Source organism: Excalfactoria chinensis, chromosome 2 (assembly GCF_039878825.1).
Source record: "Excalfactoria chinensis isolate bCotChi1 chromosome 2, bCotChi1.hap2, whole genome shotgun sequence".
Taxonomy (NCBI): Eukaryota; Metazoa; Chordata; class Aves; order Galliformes; family Phasianidae; genus Excalfactoria; species Excalfactoria chinensis.
In genome coordinates, this window is record NC_092826.1 from 106,212,498 (window position 1) to 106,234,042 (window position 21,545).

At 43.7% G+C, this 21,545-nt stretch overlaps 1 protein-coding gene and 1 long non-coding RNA gene across 9 annotated transcripts in view; one reads left to right on the forward strand and one right to left on the reverse strand.

Moving 5' to 3' along the window:
* OSBPL3 (oxysterol binding protein like 3) overlaps positions 1-1,085 on the reverse strand; it is an 88,211-nt gene extending 87,126 nt beyond the window's left edge. For 4 of the 8 annotated variants that reach the window (XM_072329310.1, XM_072329311.1, XM_072329315.1 and 1 more), the window contains exon 1: positions 893-1,085. The gene's annotated coding sequence lies outside the window, so the exon portion shown is untranslated. The remainder of the gene's footprint in view (positions 1-892) is intronic. The other 4 variants (XM_072329314.1, XM_072329312.1, XM_072329316.1 and 1 more) reach the window with 2 other exon arrangements.
* Positions 1,086-1,099: 14 nt separating this feature from the next.
* On the forward strand, positions 1,100-20,903 carry LOC140248512 (uncharacterized). The gene is made up of 3 exons (XR_011902849.1): positions 1,100-1,221; positions 8,227-8,322; positions 20,542-20,903. It is a non-coding gene; the product is annotated as an uncharacterized lncRNA (long non-coding RNA).
* The last annotated feature ends 642 nt before the right edge of the window (positions 20,904-21,545 follow it).

The following is a 21,545-nucleotide window of genomic DNA, read 5'->3' on the forward strand; positions in this document are numbered from 1 at the left end:
CATCAGAGCAAGGAGAAAGGTGATACAGGACCGGGAACTCTACTGGTTAGTCATTGCTAGGAATAAGAATAATAATTATTGTAATAATAAAGTGAAGCTTGCAGAAATTGAAGCTGTGGTTACCTTCATGCAAAATGCCAATGCTTTAAGTGCGTGAACCAGACTTAGAAAAGTAGAATGAGGCATCTGGAACTCTGTGATTGATCAATGAGAGTCAAGGGACAAAGACACAACCTGTGTCCCTTCTCGGGTCTGTTACAAACATTAGAGCCCAAGAAAAACACGGGACAGACAAATCACCCCACAGGGAAGGAGTGCGCTCGTTAAGTGCCCTTTCTCCAGCCATTCCACATCAGCGAGTGCTGGCGAATAATTCCAAACGGCTTCAAGTAACGGAGCATTTAAATCTCAAATTGCTTAATTCTCCCTCAAACGGGCATTTCATCAACTCAGCGCCATCCTGAAGCGCCTGGATTTAATTAACCTATTTTCTTGAGACGTGGGCAGGAAAGCAGCGCACACACAGCAGGAGCAGAGCCGCCAACACGGGCGGACCCCCAGCGGCAGCTCCCGACGGAGCGCGGCGGCTGCGGGACGGGCGCGGGGCCGCGTCCCGGGAGCGGCGTTCGCTTCAGCGCCTCATCCGGAATCCGACCGACCTCAGAGCTAAAGCGCACGGAGCGGGCACGGAGCGAAACACACAACGAGAACCCCACCGGAGAGGGGAACAGATTTACGTTTAAGCGGCACACCGCCCCGAAAAGCACAACCGAAGACATCAGAGGAGCGCGGTGCGCGGCTCCCGCTGCCCTCCGGACGGCGCCCGACTCCTCAGCCCACACAGTCCCGCCGCCAAGTCCGCCCGCGCCTCCCGCCCTGCCCTGGCTCCTACCTGAGCCCCACACCTGCCAGCCGCAGGGAAGAGGAGGGATAGAAGTCGGACAGGATCGGCGAGCACAAGCGCAAAGCGCGACTCTTAACTGCGCCGGGAAGAGAAGGAGCGCCGACAGCAGCACCGCATCTCAGCACACCGGCTCGGCTCCGTAGGGACGAGCCCGAGCGGGGCCGGGGGCGGGGCCGCCGCTCTGGATTGACAGCCGCCCCGGCCAATGGGAAGATCGCATTCGCCTTCCTCCTCCCGCCCGCCAGGGGCGTTATTGCCGCCCGGCCGTTGAGGACGAGGGTGTTTCCATGACGTCACGGGCGGCGCCTCGCGGCCAGGTGGGGCGGGCTGTGCTGGGGCGATGCGGGGACGTGGAGCGGGATCGCGGTGCTTAATCGGAGCTGAGCCCCGCGACCGGGCAGGGCAGTGCAGGGCAAGGCAAGGCAAGGCATAGCATAGCATACTGAGCGCCCCGGGCGTGACGGATGGAGCTAATCTCGCTGCGGCTTTGCGGCGGGCTCCGCGGTGAGGGATTGGCGGCGGCCCTCAGCCGTCCTTCGCCCGTGGAGCGCTGAGGAGAAGCGCGGGGTGGGGAGCGGCGAGGCGGGGTGGGCTTCCCACACACACACACACATACTGCCCTCAGCGCTGCCCTAAGAAACCCTGTTCGGAAAGAAACAACTCCGATGAGCAATCGGACAAGGAGGGCATTTGGCGTTCCTGCGTTCATCACAGCGAAAAACGGGCTAAGCACAGCTCTGGATTTGCTTCTTAGGCTTTTGTTCCGCCCTCCTGTTGGACGGATACGTGAAGTAGTATTGGATTAGTGGCTTTTCCCGGGCTAAAGAGAAGTTTAACAGTGAATTGGGAATCAGACCGTTCTTCTTTCTGTTAGAGAAACCAAAGCACAGAGAAATAGCTTCAGTCTTTTAATATGGCAAAATTCATGATGGTTGCGTACATCAGGGTGTACGTATAGGCAGAAAGCCTCTGTCTGAATATAGGTTGGTGTTTTTCCTTTTCAGTAGATCCATATCAGCACAAAGCCATCTGGTTTATCATCGTTTTCTTGTAAAAAGTGGTTAGGGTGTTCCCCAGCCCTGTGCACTTAACATCCATTTATCCTTGCTCTTTGGTTTTTCTGTTCTGATTGATACGGCCTCAATCTTTCCAGAGCTTTTAAGAAGAGGAACTCCATTCTCCACAATCCAGTAGTTTTTTGTTGTTGTTTTTAATTCAGTTTCCCTTTGATCTAATGTAATGCGTAATTAAATTGCGTGGTCTGAATGAAAACTCCACCATTACGTGTGCCCTTTTAACTTGCTCTTTCCTGTGGTTTTCTGATGCCAGTTCACAGCAGTGTTTCCAGTGATTGCAATGAAAAGAATTGTGTTTGCTTTCCACTTTAATTATTAGGCGAAAATAATTACTATATCTCTGTTGAACTCAATGACATGCAATGATTTTTCATGTTCAGGCCATCTTAGTCTCGTGTTGATGAACAAGTTCCCATACTATGTGTATGGACCAGACAGAGAGAGGCATGTTGTAAGAGACATTATGTCCTGGAACTTGAGTTGAACAACTGAGACAAGTCTTTTGAAGACCTTCTATGCAGAGGAATGTGTTTATTGTTATTCTTCTGGCTGAGGTGTGAGCAGCAGAACTGTGTGCAAAGTCATTGGGTTAACCCTTTCTCTTCTTATAGCTTAGCACATACATCTTCAGTCCTAGACAGGAGCCATCTGTCTTGCAATTCAGCAATATCTTTCCTCGTCTACCAAAATAAATCTGTCCTTCTGTCCTTGGTAGCTTTCCTTTTCCACCAGCCCTCTCCATCAGGTCATTTTTTGTTCTTAATCTTGTATATATATTTTTTTCCTTTCCCTCAAAGACCTCGAGAACCTTCTCTCCCACTGACAGTTCTTTGGCAAAAATGCCTGTTGTCCTGTTGCATATCCAGGCTAGTATTATGCAATCTACTGGCACTAGCTTTTGTATGTCTTGTATTTATAAACGCTTATCTATCATCTCCCTAATCTGCCTATCCCTCTTTTAATATGTCTGTATTCTCTGGGCCCTCTTTCCTGGCTCTTGTATTTCCCAGCCAGAATTCTCCTGGTTAAGCTGCCTTTGGAGTGCTTTTGAATACCTCTGAGGTGCAAAGTTTTCCTCTCAGGTGCCTGATGCTGCAATGCCCATGTGAAAGAATTGTCTCAACTGTGTTGCACAATTCATAAGTTGTTGCAAGTTCTGCCTTTCATTTGTCCCATGGCAATAGCTCAGGGAGAACAGACTCTTGTCCCACCAACTCTTCTTTTCACAAGAGGCTTAACTGGCTCCAGTTTACTCATTTAGAACAGGAAGATTACAGACTTTGTATGTTGGTAAAGCAGATGTGCGGCCAGAAATTAGTCAAAAAAGAAAGGAGAAAAACTGAAAAGGAATGAATGTCCACCAACCTGGCACACAGCAAGGAATTATCCCAGGAGACTGTACCATAGTGAAGAAAGTAAGTGGCTGTTCCTTCTACCGTACCAAAACTGTTCTTCAAGTGAGTTCCTGTGCCAAATAGTCACTCTGACCCTAAAGTTACAAAGTAAGGGTAGTGTGAAACAGGCAGCAAACAGTAGGATGTACAGATCTGCTCTGGGTGCAGTGACCGTGCGTGGGGTGTGCCTGCTGACTAATGTGACCCATTGTAGCTATACAGCTTTTTTCCACAGCACTACTAATCTGCTCCTGGAAGGCATCAAAACACACCAGATAAGTAAAGAAGGCATGCAACTTAAGTCTTTGGGTTGTTTTTCTTTGCATAAACAAGTGAAAAATGCAGACTTTGGAGAACCCTGCCTTAGAAATAGTTGAATTCCAAATAGTAGCATTCATCACTAGTACTAAATGTAAATTTCCTGCTGTTGATTTGTCTGTTCCATCCAGCTGCAGGGAAAATGAGAGGACCCAGCTGTGGGTCTAGCTCCCAGCCTTACTGCAGCTGAGGGCCAGTTTGTGAATGTCAGCTGGTTACCATGTGATGAATGAGTGAATTTAACACCCAAGCCACTGGAGAAGCAGGCAGTTAAGAAATCTCTAAGCTTCCACTTCACACAAACAAGGCTATGTAACTTTGATACTGACTTGGAAATAATTAAAGAGAACTCCAAGGTTTTCAAGACAAAACGATTCTGATTTTTAAAAATATTGTAGCCTTTTCCTTTAAGAATAGATACTAAACAAATTTGCCATTTCAGATTCTGGATTTGCCAGTTTCATACTGGTTTCATATATGCCAGACACTGTTTTACAACATTGATCTTCCTCCCTCTGATTGGTCACTGTTATTCATTCTTCCAAGTATTCTTGGATTTCAGTATTTATCTAAAATAAAATCAGATGGAAAAAATGTCATATTTTTTCCCATATTATTTAAGGCAGAAAAAAAACAAACAACATGAAAGTTTATTATTTTCAACAAATGTATTTGCAGAGACGTGATGCAGATCTCTGCAGAATCTAGCATCCAGATGCCATTCAGTTGGAAAAGAAGTCCATGCAGCTATTAAAAAACAATCTCAGTGCAAGCTGGGCTACAGTGTCCTTCCCTACTGATGCAAGCTTATTTGTTCAGGTTGCTAGCAAGGAGGAGAGACAAATCTCCTGCGGGGCAGAAGGGATTAGCAGAGAGATTCCAACACTCGTTGCCCTTTTTCCTCTATAAGTTTTATGTTGTTGCAGATGGAAGACTTGATGTATTTGTCCATTGCAACCAGAGTTTCTACTTATGTTGCTGGACTCTGGGTGAAGCCCAGGCACACCCTGTGTTCTTCTTTTTCTTCATCTATTACACATGGTGCAGAGCTCTTCAGGTCCAGAGGCTGGACTGTCCACTTTGTTATTCTCCTGTTGAGAATAGGATCCATATTCTTTTACTAATGTGGGTCCTTTTGCTTCTTCCTTTTAATACATGTATTGAGGGGGGAGGGGAGAGGGAAGTCACAACTTTAAGGCAAAGAAATTGCTGATACTGTGTGATTTCATTCTTTCAGGACCATGAAAGGCACTGAATATATCTGGAAGGCTGTGGGACAGATGCCTATATATTTCACTTGTTAGGGAAAACAAATGATGTTGTTCAAACCTTGTAAAATGTACCTAACCAGGTACGCTTCCTGCCAGCATGGGTGAAGTTTTCCATTGTGTAAACTCCTTGAAGATGCTAATGCTTTATTTGAGTGCATGTGATACTTGGAAAGGTTCCATTATGGCAGTAACAAGCACAACCCTGAAAACATGTACAAGTCCAGTTACAGAAATTAAGCTTGTTAGCAAACAGTAATTCCTGACAGACGGATTGACAGAGCAGAGAAACAACTCTCCCCACAGATGCTTGAAAGTCAGACTTCTGGGCTCCAGCCAAGAGCTCCTCCAGCCAGCCAAGAGCTCCTCCAGAGCCTTTCTCCTCCCATGAGCAGGCAGTCTCCCAGCTGTCAGAACAGGCACTGGTTCAGCCAGTTTGTGCCTATTGATAGTTTGCATACCTCCACCTCAGTGAATGGTTAATGAACCTATCTAATGTGGTAGCTCTTAGATATATAGAGGTAAGAGTTTCAATAGAGGAGAGTAGAAAGCATGCCTGTTGCTGGTGTGTGAACTGACTGCATTTTGCATCAGGTGTTTGCCAAACAGAAAAGCTGTTCATTCTAGCTGCCAGGTTTCAGTGAGGAAAAGATAAGCAGGTTAATTTCAGCTGATGTACACAGTAGCAATACCTCCTTTTTCAGACAGCCATTAGTGTCAAGGTCTGAGCTTTAAAACAATTCAGAAGTGTGCAAATATGGCTTATTTTCCATTTTCCCCACTGGCAGGAGCCCTGATTTGACATAAAAATACATCTTCACAGACTCTGTACACTAGACTCAACACAAAAGCCAGTAAGTTCACGCAGATGTTTTTATTATGTTTTGTCTTGTTTTATTTTGTGCCAGAGGCTAGTAAAAGTTCCAGGCAGAAGGGATGTCCAGGAAACAAAATCTTCACCTCTATATGGAATAGCTTTGCAGTTCCAGGCGGCTGCCTCAGACCAGTTGCAGAGCTGTTTAAGTCAGTGGAAAAATCATCCTTTGGGTTTAACAGATGAGTCAGGTGCCTCACCTAATGGCTCAAAATGTTGAGTAGCAGGAATTTCCATTGGATCTCGAGGCATTCGTGAGAACGCAGGCAGAAGCTGGGAGGACAACACCTGCCCTCACTGTTGTCCCAGTGACAGCTGAGGCAAGGCAGCCTACCTAGTCCACTGCTCAATGCATCTTTTCATATATGCTGTTGTTTCTAAACGTTTGCTGCTAAGGAACGAGGTTCAGTGAATATAGAAGTTTTGACAACAATAAAGCAATGTAAGCTTTCATCTGAACTCAGAGGTGATTGCTGCAAAGGAGAATGGATGTAATTATGGCCTTATTGTCAATCTGACACGAATGACCGACAAAGTAAAATAGAGGAAAAACAAACCTCCCACACAGTGTGCCATGGGCAAACACAAATATAGAGGTCAGTAGGAAAAGACAGGAAAGGAAGTTTACTTACCAGCAGTCCAGGTACAGCCAGTTCATCATTGCCAACCTCAGTCCAACCAGTCACTGATCACACAAGTAGCCACTTTGCACTAGTTCAGTTAACAGTATCCTCAACTGTGACAGAGGTATTTGGCTGCCTTCCCAATTTCTTGCCTCCAGAAGAGATCTGGGAAAGGGAATGAAACTGTTCATGTACATTCATTCTCACACTACTTAGTGTAATGGAATGGGAACTCAGAGTTCTGTCTTGGATGTTAGAAGTTATGCAGGCAAAAGACTCCTGGAGACGTGTTGGAAAAAGATGAAATTAAATGAAAATTGAAAATAATAATATTTACTCTTCAGAGTGGATCTCATACAGGTTATGGAGTTATAGTTCAGTGCTGAGGTAAAGTATTAAAGGTGCACTTCTTAGGCAATTGGGGGACTGATGCAGGCTGGAATCAAAGAAATATAGTGATAGGGGAAGGAAAGCAATCAAGCATATAGACCTCCCATGCACTGGTTTTGGTAAGCCAAAATGAAGTCACTTCCTAGTGGTAGGAAAAGTGTTTCTTTTCTGAGGCATAAACATACTGCAGTATTAAAATAATGGAAGGATGGGGGGGAGGGGCGGTGCAATTAATTGAAAGCCCTGAGGCTCTGTCAGTAAAATATTTTTCAAAGAAGCTGTAAAGGAACTTGAGAATCAGAGGTGAAAGGTAAAGTTCTGTCATGAATTAAAAACTAGCCAAGAGAGCCTACAAAGAGACACAATAACTTCCTGGTTCTTAAAATGGAAAAAGGTTAATAGCTGGATGCTGCAAGGACCTCAGCTGGTGCCAACGTTTGGTTTATTATTCAGAGTCTGGGAGGATGAATGGTCTGCTAGTAAAATTTGCTTGTGATACACATTGTTTGGGTTTGGAACAGTTTGAGAATTATGATGGATACCAGATGGATCTAATAAAGCTACTGTAAATGTTTGGAAGCAGTATAATGGTAAAGGGAATGCCAACAGAGAAAGTTTAAGATACAGCTTTTTGGAAGAAATATAGGCTGCAGCACATGTATGCAGTGGGCTCTGAATGAATGAAGGAAAGCTGTAAGGAACAGGCAGCAAGGTTATACAAAAAGCACCTGTACAATTACCAGTGTGATTGCTGTCATTTCAAAATGGTTTGCCAGTGTGAATGGTCTGTGCCAAACTGTTTCCTCCAGAAAAAAAAACAAAACCATAAATATTTTAGGATCAAATTGAGAAAAAAAAAGAAATAAAGTAAAATCGTAACCAGGGAATTTGGAATGATGCAGGTGAACCAGTTCACCTTCCTTTCTGGTGAGGGAGGTGCATATCTAGTAGGACAACTACCAGGGCTACCAGTGCATAAGTTGTGCCAAGGCAGGTGGGCTGAGGGGTTTCATTCTCTCAAAGCAATAAATAAATAAGTAATCTGTGACTCTGGCAGGGATTCCTAAGCAGATGACTCTACCTGATGTAGCGTGTTTGTTTAGTTGTGAAAAGTTTGATTCAGCTATGCAAGAAAACATTTTAGACGTGTGGTTGGGGCTCCCACATCACTGGTGAGTGTTTTCTCACTGAAGAAGTAGGGACAGTAATGTTGGAGGGTTACATTACCTCTTCTTCTGTCTTCTTTCTAAGCAAAGACTGTCTTTGAAGCTGAATGGAATATTTGTGTCAAATGAGCCTGTGCTTTTAATGTTTTAATTTGGTGAGCAGGAGGTAGGTTTCATTCTTCATTGTAACCTATTTTTATTTAAATTATCCAGTTCAGCCGTCAAATCGATTTGCGGTGCCCAAGATGCAAATGCATTTGCTGACAGCTCATCCAAGACGTCTGCCAAGTGCTCAGCAGATGTCAAAGAGTAAGTAAAGCATTACAATTTGTAACAACAAAATGAAAGGTACTGAAAAAAACAATATGATACCATGCAGTTTTCCTCTGGGGATTCCTCTGTCAGGTCACAAAAGGCTGCTGCAGAGAGGGTGCTTTGCAAAGACTTCTCACGTTGCTTTCCTTTGCATTATTTTGCACCCCCACTCCCTCATTTCATCAACCCCTTTTCTTCAATCCTTCACCCGACTCATGTATACCACAAGCACAACCTCAAATATTCCCATTACTATTTTCCCTCTATTTTTCCCTTTCTTCCCCTTTCACCTTCTCAGGTTGCCATCCTGTCCCCTGTGTATGTATCTGAGATAGAGAAGATCTTAACTTTGAAAAGCACCTTGCTTAGCAGGTACTTGCTAAAACATGTGCTTGCAATTCTTAATACTTGACACGAGAAACAAACCAAGCATAGCCAGCTGGCACTTTCACAAATCATGACATAATCACCATAAAAGTTCCTCAGTTCCAGTGAAAGATGTATATTCAGTATTCATTCTTCCAAAGAAGAAAAGGATGAAAAGTGATGCAGACAGCTTGTGAGTGAGGGGGGTGAATGATGTGTGCTTTTGGGATTCTGTGTTCCCAAGTAGTTGAGGGAGGAGATGCCCGGAAAGGTGGCTGTCATTTTTATCCAGCAAATGTAGGCTGAATGGCAATGACATCTTCAAAGTGCCAGCTGAGAAGATCTGAGTCATTCAGGTGAGGTTTCTGAATATAAATGGCAAAAAAAGTTCAGAGTGAGATACTCCTGGGGGAAAGAGAGGGCAGTGTTTCGTAAGTAGCAGAACTACTGAAGCCTAATCTCTTAGGGACTTGTTTCTCTACCTGATTCCTACAAAGCCCCCAACAGGCCATCAGTAACCCTAGTTTTCACCTTTCCATATATCCCTACATTCTCCTACAGTAGTCTCACCTCACTGAGTGCTATAATTAGCAGGCAGAGAAGGGGTCAGATGTGCTGTAGCTGTATTAGGCCTTCGCACCTGACTAATTAGTAGCACAGATTAATGGGCCAGGCTGCTCTCACCCAGAAGAGCAAAGAATGGCTGTTTTTTTCTGCATGATGAAGGAAATAATAGGCTCTTTCTATCTAACCACGTGCATTTAGACAATTTGCAGGAACACAGCAAATTTGCCAAATCTGGCTGAAATCAGTGTGCAGGTTCATAGTTATTAGAACCAAATTGATAGATGGGTGAACAAACAACTTGGCTGAGTGGGCACGGTTTCCTTAAGCAAATGAACTACAAACAGTTCTCTCTTTTGAATGCCCCAAACTTGGGGCTGTTTTCCCAATGAATAGATGTAAATAATTTTCTGGCATTTTAAGAGAAATAAAGCTTAGCTATCCAATCTGGATGAAATAACTCTGGAAATGGAAATTAGCTCCTAAAAAAACAATGGAAGGAAAAGGCAAAGGACTCTCTAAGCTGGGCTGAAGTATTACAAGTGTGGAGCAGTACATTTCTGGTAAAATGCTGCCATCCCAGCCACCAGATCAAGTAACTCTCATCTGTTTTAGCTTGCGCGAAATACAGGCAAGAGGGTTTTAGTTGCTATTAACTCATCCAAAACCAAAACGATGGTAATCTCTTCCTGGTTATCTGGGGCAGAAGTAACCATGTAGCACGGTAGCTGTGCTGTCTTTGCAGTAACTGCTATGCAGGCTCCATGTGAACCAGCCTGAATGTGAAAGCAATATATCTGTGATCTCATGAGGACACATTCCAGGCTTTAGTGCATTAAGGTCACATGGGTTTGCAAAGCCTTGTACTGCCGCATTGTCTGCTACACCAGTTTGTGTGAGCTGATGCCAAGTTTTGTAATGTTTCACGGTACCTTACAGGATGAGTAGCTCGGATTTTGAAAGCCTAGACATTATTAGCCCAAGTCTTTTCAAGTTGTAGTAGCCCACCACTTTCTTGGAGTATCGTGGAAGTGTTCTTGTTGCCATTTGCTTTACAACTTCAGAAAATCTGAAGTCCTATAAAAACACTGAACCATAAAAGGGTGACAGTTTCCTTGACAATAGAAACAGTATGGCAAATGTTATTGCTGGAAGTAGGTAACTGACCTAGATTTAATCTCTGGTTGATACTAACTCCTAACCAGGCACACTGCCAAGTGAAAAATACCTCCATTCACTAAGCAAGTGGGTAAGAACTTGGTGGTGGACTGCTATGACTCTGACACAAGTGCTGTACAAGCATAGTCTGTTTTCTTGCATGACAGCAGCTCTTTCAAGGCCACAGGCTTGATAAAGACTATTCACATTTGCAGAACACCCACACTAGACAGATCAAAAGCCAAGAACAGGAGAAAGTGTTAAACACCACACTTCTGGTAAGTATTCTGCTAAAATGGGCTGGCTGTTCCTGACTTCTGCTTTTAATTTGCACAGATCACTGAGCTAGGAGCTACTGAAATGCATGCACAGACTCTTTAGGTCTGGGACTCCTCCGTTTGCTTAATCCAGTTGTCAGGGAGCTGTTCTCTTGCTAGGAAATGCTGTTTTTGTCAGCCTAAAATTTCAAGTGTCCGTGAAAGATTGTGTCTGCCTCTCAGGTCATTGCTGACGAGGGAGCCAGTGCAAAAACAAAGCAACAGCAATTGGGACTAATGGGAGAAATAACTTATTCCACTGGCAGTAAAGAAAATTAAGCCTGATGCCACACAGATATATTATTATTGTCCCGAGCTCTGATCTGTACATGTAATCCAACTCTCAGCTATGTTTCTTTTAACCTTGCCATTATGCCCCTAGTCTTTGCCCTAAATCCTTCTTCCCTCAAACTCCTTTTACAGTCTTTTCATCCAGAGCTCTCCTTATGTTACCTGCTTACAGCCTGCAGGCTTCTGCCCCCATCCAGTCACCTCATAGACCTCCACACTTCTGAGATCTCTGCCCAACTATTGCTCTTGGCTGAAATTGGCCAACAGTTCCACAGCTCTAAAATACTTTATTTCCCGAATAGATGAAAGTAAAAAAAACCAAAACAACAACCAGACCAAACAAAACCAACACAAAAACAAGCCAAACCACACAAACAAACAAGCACCAGGAAAAACAAACAAAGAAACATGCTACTCTCCCTTCTTCTCTTTCTCTAATAGGAGTAAACCACTAAGAAGGCTGTGCAAACTTAGCATCCTTAAACACTGGAGAGTGAGAACCAATGGAAGTGAGAACCTGAAGAAGGGTTGGAGGTGCAGGGTGCTCCAAATAATAAAAACAAAATGTTGCCCCAAACGTAGGGGAAAATATTCTTAGGCTCAGCTCTTTATTTCTTCTTATCAAGGCCATAGTGTCACTTATGCCAAGGGTTTTTCTGAGGCAGAATTGAGTGGGACAGCATTCCTGCTGTCACCCTGGACTCGAGAGTGTGATGGTAGCTCCTCTGCAGCAACAGCACCGTTCCTCAGCAGGAGAGGTGCAGGGTGACATCCAAAGCATTACTCATTCCCTTCTGCCTGCAGATAAGTGATGCTGGCAGTCCCTAATGCAATCCCTGGGCCCTGAGCCCAGATGGCCCCTCAAGGCTGAAGCACCGTGCAAGTTCTCAGTCTCAGTTCTGATTCTTCCCATCCCAGCCTCCCCAAACTGTAGGCATTGTCTGAAATGTCACAGATATCTCAGTCTTATCACCAGTAAACAATTCTGAGCAACTTCTGGTCATTACCAGTGTTCGTGCTGTCTCCCTGTGTGTGAACAGCAGCAATACAGATGACTGTTGGATTGCTTCTTGTAGGGAACCTCAGCAAGATACACAAAATATTCTTGTTAACATACTTCAATAATAATAGCAATAACAATAATAATAATAATAAGCTATTTACATCAATACTTGTGTCTCTTGTGTAGCTAAATGTACAATGGGTAGAAATGTCTTGCTTCCCAAGAATGTCCTGGTAATAGTCCTTAACACTCTGCACAAATACTTGTGTCCTGCAGGTCCCAGGACAGGAGTCATGTAAGTGTGAAACTCAGCTGTCAGCTCTGAAAACCAAGTCCTGGTCACAGTCTCAGCTGTCAGGCATATGTCAGGGAATAGAACAGCACATACAACATCCTTGCTGGGGGAGTTTGCTAACCCTACTGTTAACATCATGGAGGAAGAAAGCGCAATAAAGATGATTCTTACTTTCAATATTTCCCATGTAGGTATGCGAGAGTAGCCTTAACTTTTAAACATAACCTAAATTAAACAACAACAACAGCAACAAATCACAAAATAATGGCTTGTTTCCAATTCAGTATCAGAAGCATACAGCATTTTAAATTAGCCTGAGAAATGAGAGGACATAGTAAGATGTAATTCTCTCCTCTGATGCTATATATCCTGCAAATTCATTATATTTACATGCTGTATTAAGCAGATTGAAGAGCTGCTGTCAGCCAATAGCAGGAAATAAATGAAAGGGTGCAAGGATATTTTTGGAGAGTCATAAGGAGAGAAAACTTTGGCAGACTTCTGACTAATAAACATCACAGCAGTTGTGAGGTCTTTCTAAGGATATGCTGGCTGTCATAAAATCCTTTGGCTTATAGGAAAACAGAACAGACAACATTCTCAAGTAAATATCAGTACAAATAACCAGATTTAATGACCTGGTTTCCTTAAGCAGCACCAAACATGTTAATAAGCTCCTGCTTCTAGACACATTTATTTGCATAGGTAGTATGCTAGAAATCTGGATCACAGAGGTCTGCTTTTCTCCTCTTCATGCTAACAATGAATATTTTAAGTGCTTGGTTGTTTATTGAGCACTGTCCTTGATCTGGAAGATGCCGACGAAGGCCAAAAATGTACAAAAACTAGAAATCTGCATGTGAGAAACTAAGCAGAAGCTGTGGCGTGGGAGAATGGCGATATCAAGTTAGTGATGAGTGGCAGGATGGGAATGCAACTTCCAACAGCACCTTGAATTTGGAATCCACATCCCAATTTTTGTAAGGAAATGTAGGCACTTTTGAAGAGACGACTGCAAAATCTAACTGAGGAGAAGAAACAGCTGCACAGCAGAAGTGCAACTGAAGAAACCAAAGTTTCTGGAACTGTTGTTGCCAGTAGAGCTTCACTGAAAGAACAGCTTAAAAGGATACATTTCTCTTTATTCTATGCATTTTTAATCACTGTATAGCCTGTCGCCAAATGCGAGAGTTCAAGCTATTGTAGCTCTAGCAAACTAATGGAGATGAGCCAGTTTTTGCCACTCAGAGTCCTGGCTCTGTTTCTGCATTCCTGTCCTCCCACTTGTTCTGTATTGTTCCACAAAAACACCTCATGCTTAGGCTATTTATTTTCAGATGTGAAACTTTTCTCTCTAATTACAGTGAGAGAGTAGATGGATGTGACTGTTCGGTGTGAAATAATCGAACTGTAACATCACCTGTATTATTTCTGAAAAAGTCATCGACTCTGAATAAAGAAGGCAGTGAACGAAATAGTGAAGTATAGGCACGTGCAGTAATTTCAAGGCACGAAGTAGCCCTGATCAATCAGGAACGTGAGTCAAACGTTTCAGAAAGTTTGAAGATTTGGGCAAATTGTTTTCTGATGCTGCATAGAAAAACAAATAAACAGAAAGCAAAATATCCCCCCAGGCTGCTTGCTAATACAGTTGAGCATAATTTGTTTCTTTATATAGCTTGCAGCCTACAAACTTTGCAAAGAGAGTCAAGAGTTGATGAGAGGGATGAGTCAGTGACTTAGGGAAGGAAAGAGGATTTTAGGCACGTAGGGTAGCAGGTGTGACACAGCGGTCCTTTGCTGTAGGACACTGCAAAATCACAAAACAAAGGAGACTAAGGGTTTGTCTGCAAGGGGATGCTCTGTCAGTTGAGCCAGTTCACCTGACCATGGGAAGCCTGCGTGTATTAAAGCCCCAAACGGATGGCCTCATTTAGGATTAAAGTGGCCCTAATGTGACTGAAGTGGTCCTTAATCCTGAGGGACTTCCATGGTGAAAGAGTTGAACCTAACTGAACCTAATTGAACCTAATTGAACCTAAGAGTTGAACCTAAATTGAACCAAAGACATTTTACAGGATGAAATCTTCAACACACAAGTCTCTCTCTTGTTAAGTGATGCCAGCTGACTTCATGCTTCTGTTTGACTCACCATAGCATTGCTGATTCTCCCCTTGAAATGTGACCTTAATTTAAGTAAAGATCATTTAGAGTGACAGGACAGAAGGAGTCTTGGGCAAATTACAGCCACATGTCGCACTGGAAGTACTGTAGGCCACATAATATCACTCAGAGAACAGGTAAAACCAGGCAAAAACACTGACCAAACATGCCCTGAGATAAAAATTCCAAGGCAAAAGCCTGGAGCAGCACATAAAATTACTGTTCTTAGGGTAAACCACCTCTGCTGACATAGGGATCACCCTCTGTTTTTGCTGGGGCAACATTTTCCAGCCAGAGCAGATTTGCCTTCATTCAAGAAATTGCCCCGTGTTTTCTGGGGTGGAAAATGGGGAATAGAAGGTCGGTAGGATTTTCTAGAGGCACTGTATGTACACATCCATAGCTCTGGGTTAGTTATAAAGTGGTTATGATGGTGCTTTGGGAAGGAAATCAGTGCTATGATCACTTCTCTCTCTCATGCAAAATATACTGTGGTACTTATAGATGGAGAGCATTACACTCCTCCCAACATCCCCCCATAAATCCACCTCTGCAAGGCCTAAGAAGATAAACCCCAAGGAAGACAGGACAAACTGATCTCCAGGGCATATCCAGCTTTCAGCCTTTTGCACTTGGCTTCAGGACGGATGTCAGTATCAGATGCATCAGCTTGTGCAGAGCAGTACCCGTCTGCTGGAGCCTGAGCATGGCTGGAGCTCATTTTACATGGCTCCAGCAGCTGTTCCAGTCTAATAGCTTCCTTATGAACAGCCAGAAAATGAAAACTGACATAATTAAAGGAAGAAAATGTCAAATTCATAGTGGCTTCCAAGGACACTGGCAGCAGGGAGAGTATGGAGATTGTTCCTGACACCTGCTCCGCTCTTGTTTTAAACTTCACCAATGATGAAGATACAGAAACTCGTATTTCTAATGAGAAAAGCTGAAACTCAGACTCTTCTAGATACCATACTGTTTGCATCAGTGTTTGAATATTTCAACATGCTTATCTAATCTCATAACGTGCCCTTACTTGCAGTTTGGGATTGACTACAGTCTACTTCTGCTATCAGGTACAGCAAATGTTTTCTCCATTCTGGCTTCTGCATGACCTGAAGCGTGTGGGAGATATTTCCATCCCAGCTTCACTCATGCTGAAGAATTAGGCCCCAGGCTCTGCAGATCAGCTGCATCCTCCAGCAGCAGAATATAAGAATTCCAACAGTGTTCTCATCTGCCTACATACTGGCTTATAAGTGAAGGATGTTCCTATGGCCAGAGCTGAACTAATTTCAGAGGTGAAATGAGAAAGATGAAGGAGTGGGTCTTGAACAATTAGCTTTATGTGTGACAGTAAATAGTTAAGGGCAGTTTGGAGTGATGGGTTCAACCAGTTCTGCTCAGTCCCAGGATGGGAGCAGATTGGTTACAGGTAGGGGAATGCAGCACCTGCTGATAGTCTCGATGTCTGATGCAGCTTGTCAGACACAAAAAGCAGACTCTGGGGGCTGTTTTGGATCTTGACTGTCTTTCACAGTGTGGGATGTCACTGGACAAATCTAAGCATAGATGAAAGGAGAACTTCCTTCCTCTATGCTATAGCGTGCTGGTGTAGCAGTCAGGCCCAGAGCATTGGAAAGAACAGGTAAGAAATTTGTGTGTGTGTGTTTGTGCATGTACATTTGTGACTGTAAGATGCACAGAGGGGCAAATCTGATTTTCTGTGCATCTGGATGGATCACTCTGGCCTGCCAGCATTGAGACAGGAGCCCTTCTTGTTGCACTTCTCTCATCAGGGAGGAGTTTGTAGAAGAGCAGACAGCATGATCTTTCACTGTCGCTGTTGACAAATCAGTTGTGTTTCTACAAAGACAAGACAAAGTGCATCCAGCAGAAAGAAAGCACCCTTGCAGCTAGGTTAAATCCACAGCCTGCAGAACTGCATGAAATGGTATTAGCATTGAGCCTCTTTAAGGCACAGCTTTCTAATCCAGGTGTCATGGAGAAAAGTCTTACCTGCTCAAGAAAAGGAAGAGGGAGAAGGAAGAATAACAGGTATGGAAATGGAATGTAAGGAAGGGCAATGCAAAAAGGACAGGCTGGAGAAAGGACAGTAAGTTTCAGGTATAAGCCAAATCCAGTGGGCATGATGATGTCTTCTTTCATTTTCTTAGCAGAATTAGGATGATAAAAGCCCATTACTCAGGAAAAAGTAGATGGGAGCCCAGCTATATTACAGTACATTTCAGGAAAAGGTAAAAGTAGGGTAGTGCTTGTCAGGTTGGATTTTGAGTGCCAACTTGGACCTCTAGCATCAGTACCAAACAGCAAACTCAAAGGGCGCTAGCTAGAATGGATAATCCCCTCCTCACTCATTTTCTTCAACATTATGGCGAAATTTGGAATTTTTTAGCAGGAGTCAATTTTACATCTCGTTGGATTTCTGTTTGCCAAACATTATTTTAACACAGGCTGGAGGCTGCATATTCTTTACAGACTAAATACTGTGGGCTTTTTAGCCTTTTCTGACTTATATAAAAAAAAGATCACAGAGCAAGCAGAGATTGACTTTCGCTGCCTAAGACCCCTTGCAGTATTGTCCACAGACAGAACACCAGCTATGCCCTTGTCGAGAGCACCCTGCCCAGGGTGCAGTGCAAAGTTGCCCTAAGGAGGGCTGAATCTCATCCAGGAGAGAGCAACAAACAACAGCAAGAATTAATCATGACCATTTTCATTTTAGTTGTCCTTTAAGAAGCGAATGTCCAGAACACTTGCACTGTGTTCTTCAGAGGACACAGTGGCACTATGTACATACTGGACATTGAGTTTATGAGACAAGAGGGAGAAGACATTGCCCTCTTCTCAGTCTGCCCACTATACCTCTGTGTCTAAGCATTAAATGCTGTTGTCTAGATGGAAGTGATTTACCTCAAAATGAATTATATGGTCTGTGATCAGCAAGCTACTGTTCAGTGTTAGATCAGATCTGCCCATTTATCTCTGCACTTCAAAACTTGCAGGATCATTACCATGCAATGCCAAAAAGGATTTCTTGTCATTTGGCTAGAGGAAACTGAGTGTTCCCCAGGAAACAGCTTCATTACTGCATTTACGGACAGCATATCCAACACGCAGCCCTTGTGTTGTGCAAATCATACCTCATGCATAGTTAAATACACACTATTGCTCATTTAGGCTGTTCTTACTTGCCCATAGCTCTAATAAGCTAAGCATTAACAATGACTTATGGAGCTGCACTCAGGATGGAATTTGGCACAGTACCCTCTCTATTAGGACAGGCAAAGCCTGGCATAAAATAAATAAATAAATAAGTTTCAGCCATCACAGGGAAAGTTTTTACACTATCATCTCATCACATTAGGCCCATCTAATCCTGCAAGCTTTCTGAACAACACATGGAGGTGCAGTGGATCTTCTACTAATGACTTTCTAATGCAGCTTTTAGGAGAACTGAGCCTTAATGCAGCTTGGTGTCAAGAGAGTGGAGCAAAATCAATAGCATGGCATTGCAGCACAGGCTATGATGCCTACAGAGCTCCTCAGGCATTCCCTGACACACTGCTCTGCCTCAGGCCTGCTCTGCTTCTTCACTTGGAATGGAGGAACAGAGTCCTGCTGTGCTCAGGATGGAGGAAGAACCATCCTGGTGCTGCAGGGCAGCCACTGCCATCCACCAGCCTGGCCTCTCGTGGAGAAGCTTAGTGGAGAGACAGAAGTGTGAAGATCTCCTGATCTCACTGTGAGTGATAAAGTCCTTTGGAGCTGCTGGGGCCATTTTGCATGAATTGCCAATTGGCAGACTTTTCTGGGAACATGCAGGCAGGCAGGAAGGAAGGAAAGAAAAGGATGGAGAATGAAAGAAGGAAGAGAGAAGAAAAAAGGAAGAGAAAAGAAAGGAGGAGGAGAAAGGAAAGAAGGAAGGACAGGGAAAGAAGGGAGGAAGGGAGGAGAGGAGGAAGGGAGGAAGGGAGGAAGGGAGGAAGGGAGGAAGGGAGGAAGGGAGGAAGGGAGGAAGGAAGGAAGGAAGGAAGGAAGGAAGGAAGGAAGGAAGGAAGGAAGGAAGGAAGGAAGGAAGGAAGGAAGGAAGGAAGGAAGGAAGGAAGGAAGGAAGGAAGGAAGGAAGGAAGGAAGGAAGGGAGGGAGGGAGGGAGGGAGGGAGGGAGGGGAGGGAGGGGAGGGAGGGAGGGAGGGAGGGAGGGAGGGAGGGAGGGAGGGAGGGAGGGAGGGAGGGAGGAAGGCAGGAAGGAAGGAAGGAAGGAAGGGAAGGGAGGGAGGGAGGGAGGAGAAGGAAAACATCAGCATCTAGAGGACTTTTTAACCCAGCACAATTTCTCCCACGCCATCAACCTTCATGTTAGAAACATACTTCATGCCACGACAGGTTCATGAAGATTAGAACCAATATCACATAGAGTGGTGTTTGCAGAGCACCTCCACTTAGTACAGCTTATCAACAGCATCATCTAGTGTAACATGGATATTGAGTGCAAGAGTGAGTTAGTGGAAACTGCTGACTGTATTCAAACGGAGTCTATGGAAGGAAGCAAACCGTTAACCATTCGCTCATGGGGCAACACGCTGGATAGGCCAAATGTCCTACTCCTGCTATGATTCTTCCTTTCTTCTTTGGTTGTTTTATGTCAGGGTGAATTTTCTGTAGTCTTCCATTTCTCACACTTCCCCAGGAAGTCTGGCCCTTTTAAATTTTATTTGCTTTCCCTACACCCCTTTCCTAAAACCTTGTGCTTTCCCTCTCAGTAGGTCTCCCTTCAGTGCTGTCTCTCAATAGATGTTATCAGGTCTGCCTCTCTAATTTCCATACGATCACTTCAGTATCTGTTCTCCCCTCTCACTGTCTCATCCTTTCATCCTTTTCTTCCTGAGGAACGGGCTCTTGAGGGCATTCTTTCTCCATGAAATTTCTTAAACTTCCCTTCACGCCTTTCCTGTTTCCCTTGCTCCTTTCCTCATTTTAGTTTTCACCCTTTTATTCCAGTGTCTCTGCATTTCTCCATCAAGAAGACCATTTATTTTCCTGCTTTCTTCTCATATTTCTTTAAACTTCATCTTTCATCCCTTATACAGTGCAGTGACAGTATTCAGCTCCCTTACAGATGAGATCCCTGCCTCTGTTAGGATGTGATGACAGCAAGTGACAGTTGCGCAACTTCTCTTACTGCCCAGGAAAGAAGTCTACCTTTGCATCATCTGCTCCATGTCCAGGCATGGCAAAGGAAGCTCCTTACAGATCTGCAGTGCCTTGGGTGTCTCAGCTGCTGAGAGGTTCCAGACCCTCTGGGTTCTCTGTGTCACAGTGAGATGTGCTTGGTCTGTGGCTACTCAGCCCCAGGCAGGACACAGGGGCAGCCAATTGGCCCTCGCTCTCCTCTCACAGTCCCTAAAAACATAGGGAAGGCTTGTGCAGATGGTTATCTTCCCTTTTCAGTCTGCAAGTGGCTCATCTGTATGTTTTCTTGTCCAAAGATCTGTACCCAAAAATATACAACTGTGCAGAGAGTTGGCAGGGACACCAAACCAGTTACCTCTAGTGCTTCTCTGCAGGATTTGAGTTCCAGTTCCTACAACACTTCAAGCTTCATCGTCCTACTGTCTTTGCCCTCTAGGCTTCAAACATGCACTTTATGCAGCCAAATTCACCACCATTACACCAGCATACATTTACATTACGCCTTACACTTATGCCTGATATGTACCACTATAGATGAGAATCAAGCCTTGCAACTGTAAGCATGAATTTCCCAGAGATGCAATAGCATTCTTACCCACTTTGATTTATTTTTTCTATAGGTAAAAGGTAATTGGATAAGCCTAATTGAAATTGGTCCCGATTTTCTGAAACATTGAATGATGAGGTCTTAAATAAAAATTGTAGCAATTATTCATGCAACAGTCACAGAGCCGAAGAGAAAAAAAAAATACCATAAACACAGCTAAGAAATAGGATCACCATTGTTTTGCTGGCTCAGGAAATAATAATAGTCTTTGAGAGTGATGTGTCCTTATCCATTTAGGTGACTTGCATGAGATCTGTCTCACTGTCTCCAGAAAGGATAACGTCACAAAAGCTGAATCTCTTGGTAAAAGCAGCTGTGACAACTGCCTGCAAGAGGACGCTGCTGTCCAGATGGAAATAAGAGATCTTCACTCAATCCAGTCTGCGGTATAGAGATGAGAATAGAAGAGAACCACAAGGACACAATACAATCCCATCGTCTCCAAACTGAGCCATCCCTAACCGAAACTATAAAAGCCACAAAGGAACAACATTTAGAACCTGTTTCTTTTTCTACAATGAAGAAAAAATAAAAGAGCAAGAGTTGTTTTTTTTTTCAGAAAGATGCGGGGCAACAAAATTAGCCCAGAGACCAATGGTCTTGGCTGTGGTTTTAATTATATATGAACATAAGTAAATACTAAACGTTCTGGAAAATGCCTTTTTAAAATTCAAAACAATGTAAGTGCAATAACAATTCTCTGTATACGCTGCTGTAGTCTTAAATGCTTTTAGACCTGTGCCCTAAACGAGCTGTCGATGAGTGTTAGTTTAAATATTCAAAAAGTTGTTGCCATTTAATGAGATACGAGCCAAAGCAGAGCCTGCCTTCCCGTAAATGATAACTTTTAATGCCGTTAATGAAGTCATGTTTTGCTAATGCATTCAATAATTCTCTTGGAGCAGGAACCGTAGCTTTCTGGAATTCAGTCTATATTGTGGTGTCATCCTTTTTGATTCTCAGAGCTGCTCCTAAGTTGTAGAGTAGCCATTAAGCTTAACAGCAATAAGGGCTTTTGGAAAGACAGTAAAGCTGTATGCTGGAGATGATTACCAAAGCCTTTATTACTTGAATGCTTAGAAATAGAGAAGCACTGCAAGCTCTAAATCCCACAAAAGCTGATTATTTTCCACTTGAGCTTCATATACATTGATAAAATGATGCATATGAAAAGTGAAAATGGAGTTGCAAAAACAGGATTTCTGAAAACATAGACCAGAGCGGGGTGTCTTTATCCAACA